This window comes from Equus przewalskii, chromosome 21 (assembly GCF_037783145.1).
Source record: "Equus przewalskii isolate Varuska chromosome 21, EquPr2, whole genome shotgun sequence".
Taxonomy (NCBI): domain Eukaryota; kingdom Metazoa; phylum Chordata; class Mammalia; order Perissodactyla; family Equidae; genus Equus; species Equus przewalskii.
Window position 1 is genome coordinate 22,616,587 of NC_091851.1, and position 9,345 is coordinate 22,625,931.

Sequence of the window (9,345 nt, forward strand, 5' to 3'; positions counted from 1 at the left end):
ATTGACCCTTCGTCACCACTTCCGGGAGGGGGTCCCAGTCTGAGCAGAGAGAAAAGGCCAGCAGAGTGAAGAAAAGAAAGGAGAGAGGAGGAAAGGGGAGCAGATCCCACCAGCCCAGGCCAGGGAGCGGAGGCTTTATCCTGAAGGCAGTGGGGAGCCAAGGAAGGATTCTCAGCAGAGGGTGACATAGTTCTTCCTCAGCTTTACAAATGGAGAAGGCCAGGAAGTCATGGAGGGGACTCCAAGCCAGTGATGATGATGATGATGCTCTGAGTGATAAACAGGCAAGGACCCACTGGGTGCATGCACGGGAGAGACCGAGGACTCAAAGCGGGACAGAGGATAGACCCAGGGTCATCCAGATGTCCCTCTGCAGCATGGCAGGACCACAAACCCAGGAGTCTCGGCTCTACTTAGCAATTTCCTCTTTCTTAGAGGTTATTCAGTCTGCACCACTCCCACCCTTCAAATGTCCTAAGACCCCCTCCAGGTCCCTGGGTCCGGTCAGGTACCAGGAAGAAGCCTAAATTCCCAGCATCCCTGAGCTGAAGGGACCAGAGGGCTGAGAGTGCCAGGGATAGAGGACTGAGGTTGAAACAGAATGTCCCATGCTCCAGTGTTCTCAGAGCCAAGATCCTGTGATCCTGTTTGCACACACTTGTGTATGTGCCTGATGCCCCCACACGAGTGCAATGCGCCTCATGCAATGTACACACTTTGGGTGTGCACAAGGCACACATATGTGCCTGGGCAGACCTATATGTGTGTGAATCTGCACATGAGCCAGCCTAGGGGACTCATGCACACCCACCCCTCCTGGTGGAGGAGTCCAGTCTCTACCGGGCAGTGTAAACAGCCTTCTCGGAAGAGTGGCAGCAGCCACCATCACTGAGCATTTACTGTGCGCCGCCCCGCTCCAAGCGTTTCCATGCATTACATCCTTACCGCTCACGTCCCCCTCCACGTGGTGAGTCTCCATCAACAGATGAGGAAGTAAAGGCACAGAGAAGGACCTGCCCACACGGCAATAAGGAGCCTTCCCGAGCTCTGGGCTCCCAGGAGGCCACCACCACCTTGTCATTTTTCCTGTCATTAAATACTCATTTATAAAACCTTTTATTATCCAGAAGCTGCATACACATACCTTGTAGAAAATTACAGTATACGTAAAAAAATGAAAAACTAAAACAGCATAACCCTGCCATCCAGAGGTCACTGCCATTAACACCTTAACTTAGATTTCAGACTTTTTTTCTGTTTATTATGTATTTTTTAACACAAATCATATCTGCAGTGCATACTATTTTGACATCTCTTTTCTTTCCACAGTTAACAACCTCCCCCTCCCCATTTTGGTCAGTTGTCATCATCTCATCAGGTACCCAGACAGCATCCAACCTCTTTGTCATTTTAAGACAGACCCAGTGAGACAAACAGCCCATCTGCATGTGAAGGCAGACCCCCCCGCATGGTGCCGGATGAGGCTCGCTGGGGTCTGCAAGGGGCCGTCCTCCCCTCTGCGCCCTGCCCTCCTCAAAGCTGTGGAGTGGCCCGGCCCTGTGCCTGCCTGGGACCAGCCCAGGGGGGAGGGGGCACCCCAGATAAGGCTGAGCCCCTTGGCGCTGCATTTAAGGCCTCCACGTGCCTCTCCCCCGCAGGCAGGTGCCCACCCCATCTCAGGCTACCCCAGGGTCCAGCGGGGGCCCTGGAGTAGGGGAGGGGAGGTGGAGGCAGAGAAGACACACGTGTCACAGATGGTGGGGGAGTGGAGAAAACCCAGGGGGCCAAGGCTGGAGAGCCAGCTGCCGAGGTGTGGGGCTGGGGGAGGGGCCGAGTCGCCTTCTGCTGGCCCCAGGTCCTCTCCGCTTGACAGGTTCTCTCAGCAGCTACCGCTTGTGTGTGAAAGACAGCGTGTATTCTCGTGAGTGTCGGGATGGTCCAAGCGTGTGGGTGAGCGTGGGGATGCTGGAATCCTCTGTGGGATGGTGCTGTAGGTGGGTTTCTACCTGGTTGTGTTTGCTTCTGCATCTGGAACAAACTTGGTGTGTGTAAGTGTGTGTGGTTGTGAGAAGTTTGTGAGCAAGCGCCTGCACTGGTGGGGGTGAGAGAGAGAAGGTGAGAGGGAGGGAGGTTGCGTGCGTGCACTGCGGAAGTGTTCCGGTTGGTAAGATGGTGCTCGCAAAGGCTCTGCTTGTACGAGCTGGGGAACTCGTGCTGTTCGACCTTCTTTCTGCCCACGTGCGCGTGAGCCTGTGTGTTCCAGTGTCGTTCTATGGTCCACGCTCCCCTCTGCCTGGGTCACTCCGAAGCCCCAGTTTTCCCATCTGTAAAATGGGGGTACACAGTCACTGGTTATTGTTGCTGTTATTCCAATTACTATTATTATCTCTCTACCACCTGCCTCCTTTCAAAACACTGTCCAGTCCTTTCTGCTCCAGCCAAGTTGATGACACCTTTGTATCTTAAGCCTAAAACCTGCTTCTCCCAATGTGCCTGGCAACTATTTGCTAATCACCCAGGATTTACCTAACACGTATTTTACATGAATGAAAGAGCCATTCAGGGAGCAGCGCTGGAAAATGCCCGCACAGAGACGCTGATTTGTGCCCGTGCTGTGAAAGGCTCTGACGTTAACTGTTCAGGCCCGAATGTGCAGTGCAATCGGTGGGAAAGTTGCAACTGAGAAGGAAAAAAAGGGTTTTTCTTCCTTTAAAAAAATCTTTTTGTTTTCAATCTGTGTCTCTTTTAAGCCCCACCGGATGGAGATGTCCTAAAATAAGAAATTAAACAAGAGGGGAAATCCCATTATCTGTTTTTGTTAATGGGTCCCTCAGGAATCCACGGGGACCCCCTTCCCAGCTGCTGTGTGGTCCAGGCCTGAGAACACCAAGCCCCTGGCCCCACGGCCCACGCCCACCCACCACCCAGCCTGGGCAGCAGTTTCCCAGGATTCACATGGTAATGAAGGCATCCATCTTCTCCCAGACACACACTGGGCCCTCCGACCCTCCCAGGCCCCGCATAATGGCCCCCAGGGCTGGGGCCCCACCACCTGTTGGATTTTCCCAGGGAAGCGAGGGGGAGGGTGGAGAAGAGCTCCTCGTTCCCAGCCCCCAGCCACATTTGCCCCTGGTCCTGGGAGTCAGACAGTGAGAACGCCCATGTCCTCAACCCCTGTCCATCCTCGTCAGTCTGCGCCCTCAGCTTCCTCACCTGCAGAACTGGAGTCACGGTGTGGCTGGGAGGATACCTTTGGGAATGGTGCTAGGTGACAGGCTCAGGAACTGTGGACTGCGGACAAACGGAGAGTGCGACCAATGATAAACTCTCAGTAACCACCACTGTTCTACTCCAGACCAAGCAGAGCGGAGCATGTGTTGCATCATTGTCACGGTGCACCCCCACCGCAACCTTACCGGGTGGACCCTAAAACCCAGGGAAGATGGACTGTGTGCCCAAAGCCCCGTAGTCCCCAAAGCAGTGGAGCCATGATTTGAGTCCAGTTTGGCCCCCTCCCAGAGCCTGAAATCTTAACCACTCCGTTAGATCATTGCCGTCATTATTATCATCTCAATTATTGAATTAGATAATGATCCTGGAAAAGGCCAGACAAAAGTCCCTAGGGAAGCCAGGAAGGGAAGGAGACATGAATGTTACTGATCTCTCCCTAGGACTTGGCCAGAGCCTGACACACAGTAGGTACTTAATAACTGAGGAATGAAATACACATCTTTATTCTCAGGTCACAGAGGCTGTTTCCTCAACGCTTACAGTCGATCGAGCATCCGCTCTGTGCCAGGCCGGGCCCTGCCTGGTTTCACATTTCACCCACATTGCTTGTTCTATAACTCAGCAGGGCTGGACTTGTTATTCCTCCTTGGTCTATACCCTCCAGAAATCAAAATGCTCATGAATAAATAATTCCCCAAATAAATACTTAATTCCACCTTGTGATAAGTAACAGAGACGGAGGGAGGGGTGTGTGTGGGGGGGGGCATTCACAGCAGGCGTCTGGGACCAGGGGTATTTACCAGTTATGGCAAGTAACAGAAAAATCAAAATCATTGCCTCTTTAGAAGGAATCTGGAAATATCACTGGATCCCCCCCACACACTGCTGTTGCTGCTCCCCAGGCAGAAGATGCCTCTCCTGCCCCTGGTGCAAATCCAGCCCTCCTCTTAAACATTCAGAAGTTTTCTCTCTGCATTTATGAGTTTAGGGATAAGATTGAGGATTTTTTTTTTTTTTTTTGAGGAAGATTAGCCCTGAGCTAACTGCTGCCAATCCTCCTCTTTTTGCTGAGGAAGACTGGCCCTGAGCTAACATCCATGCCCATCTTCCTCTACTTTATATGTGGGACACCTACCACAGCATGGCTTGCCAAGTGGTGCCATGTCTGCACCCGGGATCCGAACCAGCGAACCCTGAGCCGCCGAAGTGGAACGTGGGAACTTAACCGCTGTGCCACCCAGCTGGCCCTGAGGATGATTTTACTTTTGTTTAGAGCTGATCTATATTTCCAAATTCTCTATAATGAATATGTTATCATTTTAAGCAGCTTTAATACAAGAAACACATTTTGATGAAAAAGCAAATCACACAGAAGTACATGCAACAAAAAGGGCAAAGCAAAAAAAAAAATTATACACCAATGTTACCTCAATAAAAAAATAATTAATTCAAAAAAAGGGGAAGTCCACCTTCAATCTGATTTTCCACCCCAACCCCAGAGGTAACCCCCACTACAGCTTGCGGGTGTCCCTGAGTATTTAGAAATTATATTCTAGAGAAACCTTGAAAACGTTATGCTACGTGAAAGGAGCCAGTCACAAAAGATCACATATTGTATTCTTCTATTTATAGGAAATTCCCAGAATAGGCAAATCTATAGAGACAGAAAAGTAGTAGATTAGTGGCTGCTGAGGAGGTTGGGGGAGGCGGGGGGAGATGGGGCGTGACTGCCAACAGGTATGGGATTTCTTTTTGTGTGATGAAAATTTTTAAAATGAATTGTGGTGATAATTGCACAAATCTTTGAATATACTAAAAACCGTTGAGTTGTACACTTTAAGTCAGTGAATTGTATGATATGTGAATTACATCTCAATGTAATAAGATATATATCTCAATATAATAATCATCCCAAAGCTGTTAAATAGAAAAAAAAGTAAATTCTAGAAATGCTCTTGTCTCTGGGCCCCCAGCCCAGTGACAAGGCCTTCACTACCTCCAAATCCCACCCCCGACCTCCCCTCACCCCCACCCCACCCCCCCGCCTTGCAGGTGGCTTTGACTGTGAGCAATCCTCAGGCCCAATCATGGGGCCAGGTGAATTTCTCCCACTCGTTAGTCACAGACGTCTCCAAACCACGCAATCTCAGAGTTGGAGAGAAACCAGGGACATAGCACTCTCCCTTAATCTCTTCTTGGTCCAGACCTCTCCCCTTTACACTTTCATTTCTTTTTTCTATTTTTTTTTTTTTGAGGAAGATTAGCCCTGAGCTAACATCTGCCGCCAATCCTGCTCTTTTTGCTGAGGAAGACTGGCCCTGAGCTAACATCCATGCCCATCTGCCTCTACTTTTTATGTGGGACACCTACCCACAGCATGGCTTGACAAGTGCTGTCATGTTCACACCCGGGATCCAAACCTGAGAGCCCCAGGCCGTCAAAGCAGAACATGGGAACTTAACTGCTGCGCCACCGGGCCAGCCCCCCATTTCATTTTTGATTAAGTAGTACATGCTCATGGCACAAAATTTAAAAAGTACCAGCCTCCCTCTTTTCCCCCTCAGAGGCAGCCACGGTGGCCAGTTTCCTAGTGAGATATAAGCAACACGTATACAATCTGCTTTCTTGTCTGTTTCTTCTTTTGTAAACACAAGGGGTGCAGTCAATGCTTACTGCTCTGCAACGTTTTGGTTTGGTCTTTTCTGGTTAACAATGCACCCTGGAGACCTTAGCGGCTCAGGGTGACAGGGAGCTTCCTCGTTCTGTTCTCTTTAACAGCCGCGTGTGCCCCATTCTATGGAGAGACCACCCTTTATTCAACGAACCCCCAGTGAGGGACATACGGGTCTTCCCAGCTTGCTGTTCCTCCTGTACCTGCAGCATTTCACACATTTGAGTGTATCCTTAGTATAAATGCCTGAGAGCGGGGGCGCTGTCTCATGATCTCCCAGGGCCACGTGGCATTTCATAGTTGACTTAGCCATTCTCCTTTCCACGGGCATTTATGAACAAGGCTGCTAAGAACACTTCCTATCCTTCCACGCTCCTTTGGCAATGTGTTAGATGCTGTGGATCCTTTCCCTCCAAAAAAACACATCAAATTCACCCAACTTTGAAACCCACCCCAGGAGCCTCAAGGTTAGAAACTCTGAACTGAACCAACTGCTGTAATTATACAAATGGAGTAACACGAGCCCTCGAGGGGCAGGGCAGAGCCTCACACACAGTGGGGATAACCACCTTGCAGGGGTTGGATCAGAGTTGTCAAGATTCAGCACGAGTCAGGTCACAATCCTCCTCTGCTCAAAACCCTCCCCTGGTTCCTGTCTCACGCAGAGTAAAAGCCAAAGTCCTCACTGTGGCCTACGTGGGCCTACATGATCCAGCTATGCCCCGTGCCCCAATATCTCCCTGACCTCCCTTCCTAGCACCCTCCTCCTTGCTCACTCAGCTAAAGTCGTATTGACCTCTTGAACTCACCAGGCACACTTCTGCCTCAGGACCTTTGCACTGGTTGTGACTTCTGCCTGGAATATTTTTCCCCTAATAGCTGGAGGAAGTGAGAGAAAAAGTTCTTTACTGAAATATCACCTTCTCAGAGAGGCCTTTGCTGACCACCACCACCCGCATTTAAGATTGAACCCACCCCAACCCCAGCCCTCCCTATCCCTCCTTTCCTGACTTCTTTTTCCACATAATATTTATCACCAGACGAGATAACATATATTGCACTTACGCTGTTCACTGTGTGCTCCCTTCCCCAAATATAAACCACCACCGCCTACCCCCGCCAGGACGGGGACTTCTGTTACTTCTGCTCCCTATGACACCCCAGTGCTGGAGTGCAGCGGTTGCTCCACAAATATTTGCCAACTGAATGAAGGAATGGCGTTTGCAAAGAGCTTAGCACACAGGAAGCCAAAGGAGCTGTGGTCTGTGGGAACCACAGGCTCCAGGATCCTGGACTCCAACCCAGCCCTGCCACATACTTGCTGCGACCTTCGCCGAGTCACCTAGCACTCAGGCCCTCCGTGTTCCTCGCCCCTCCATTGGAGGTGTTACTCAGAGCACCTTGCGCGAGGGTGGCTGTGAGAACAAAATCAGAGAACGGTTGAATAAACGTCAGCCAGCACGCTGCTGCCAGGACGGTGGTGGTGCTGGTGATGCAGCCGGGGCGGGGGGCTGCGCTGACACCTTCGCGTGCAGGACACCGCACTGATACACACGGGGAGGGGCGTTCACACCAGGTTCCTGAGATGTCTTTCTGGTACTTCACAGCAAGACGGTGGGACGGTTGGGGTCGGAGGGTACAGGGGCTCGCTAGTAGTTAAACGCTTCGACCAGAGAAGCCCTCAGTCCCTGTCCCCGGCGGCCCCTGCCCAGTTGCCCCCGGCGATGGCCACACCAGCCGCACCTTGCTCCAGGCCCGCCCCCAGCAGCCACAGGGGAGGGCGGCGGGAAGGCGAGCCGAGTTTTCCCAGGCTCCCCCCTCCCGCGAACATCTGGCCGCAAACATCTGCCCTTAGCCTTTGTCGCCCAGCCCCAGGCCGGCCTCGCACCCATCTGCCGCCGCCCGCGGCCCCCGCCCATCTGCGCCGCTCCCCCGGGGCGGTTCCCGGCGCCCTCGCCCCCGCACGCCGGGCTCGGTTCCCACGGGCCGAGCGCGGGAAGCCGGGGCGGCCCATCTGCCCGGCGCAGCGGGCCCAGCCCCGGGTGGCCCCGCGGCCCCGGGGCCCCACGCCCAGGAATGTCTTTCGGGCGGGTGCGCGTCCCCAAAGCCCGGGGTGCGGGGCCCCGCCAGCTCGGCCCCAAGTCACGGCCAGTGGCTGCGGGAGCAGAGGGCCACCGCGCCGCCCCCGCCTCCTCCCGCAGGGCCCTTGGCCAGCCTGTCCGCCGCCCCCGCCCCCGTCTCTAGCCCCCAGCCTGGACCTGCGCTGACCCTTCTGCCTGGAAATGCCCCTTTCCCTCTTGCTCGCCTGACTTTGTTTTATGAAATGTAAGAACGACCGAGGAATATTCCCAACGCCAGAGCTAACACCCGGGCAGTTGGCTGTATCGCTCCCCTCCCGTCTTCTTTAAAGAACAACGTCACAGACAGTGCTAGCTTCTTGTCACCTGTGCCCCTGCCACCCTTCCACCCCCACCTAGCATCCTGAGTCGGGCCTGTTTCTTATACTTTTACTCACGGAAATCTATTAGTATTGTTTGTGTGTGTGTTTAAATTTTTTTAATTTTTTTTATTTTAAAAAATCCTTCTGCATTTTCCCTAAGCAACATATTTTTTGCATGTATGCAGAAGAATGCACGTAGGTCTCGCTGTGTCCCACGGACTGCCGTGTCCTGCTCCGCCGTCATGGTCTTTCCCTGCTCTCCTGTTGTTGGACAAGCCCGTAGTTTTCAGCGCCTTGCTGCTATCGGGACGGCTGGCACGTCCTTGCGCGCGTCTTTGGCATCCAGGGTGCGGGACTTTCAGGGTATGTCCGTGGGAGGGAATTGCTGGGTCAGAGGGTGTTCCGATGTTCGTTTTTACTCAGTACGGCCACACTGGGCTCCCAAGTGCTCACACCAGTTTACACACTCACCAGCTGTGGATGAGTTGTTTCCCACATCCGCATCACATTTTATGTTATTGAACTTTGAAGTTCTTGCAGTCTGATGTGGCAACTGTGTCCTGAGAAATCCCAGATATGCAAACACCGGGGCTCAGGAGCACCTGCCTCACCCTTGCTCACCTTTTATTCATGTCAGCTGGCTATCACCTCCTCTTATGAGAAGGCCCCCCTGACTTCCCTTAGCTGACTGGAGTCTCTCTCAGGCCACGCCTCCAACAGCCCCTTGTGCTCCCCCATCACAGCACTGGGAGCTGGAGGGGGACTGCCTCTCCCACCAGACCACGAGCTCCCCAAGCAGGGACCATGTCTGCAGGCCAGCGAGCATGTTGCGAGGAGTACGAAGGTGGCTTCATCTACTTAGAATAAGGGGCTTCTCTTTCTAATGCCTACAGAGTGCCCCCTTGGGATGGCAGCCGCCCATCTATGGATGGCATCTGGGTCCCCAGCGTGGGGACACAGCAGCCAGGAACCAACCACCTGGCCAGGGTTGTTTGTTCCATTT

The 9,345-nt window shown here is 52.8% G+C and overlaps 1 long non-coding RNA gene across 1 annotated transcript; it reads right to left on the bottom strand.

Moving 5' to 3' along the window:
• Nucleotides 1-1,234: 1,234 nt before the first annotated feature.
• Nucleotides 1,235-8,102, bottom strand: LOC103559170 (uncharacterized). The gene is made up of 4 exons (XR_011531057.1): nucleotides 7,221-8,102; nucleotides 6,712-6,781; nucleotides 3,214-3,291; nucleotides 1,235-2,324 (listed from the first exon to the last, which is right to left on the bottom strand). It is a non-coding gene; the product is annotated as an uncharacterized lncRNA (long non-coding RNA).
• Between the last annotated feature and the right edge of the window lie 1,243 nt (nucleotides 8,103-9,345).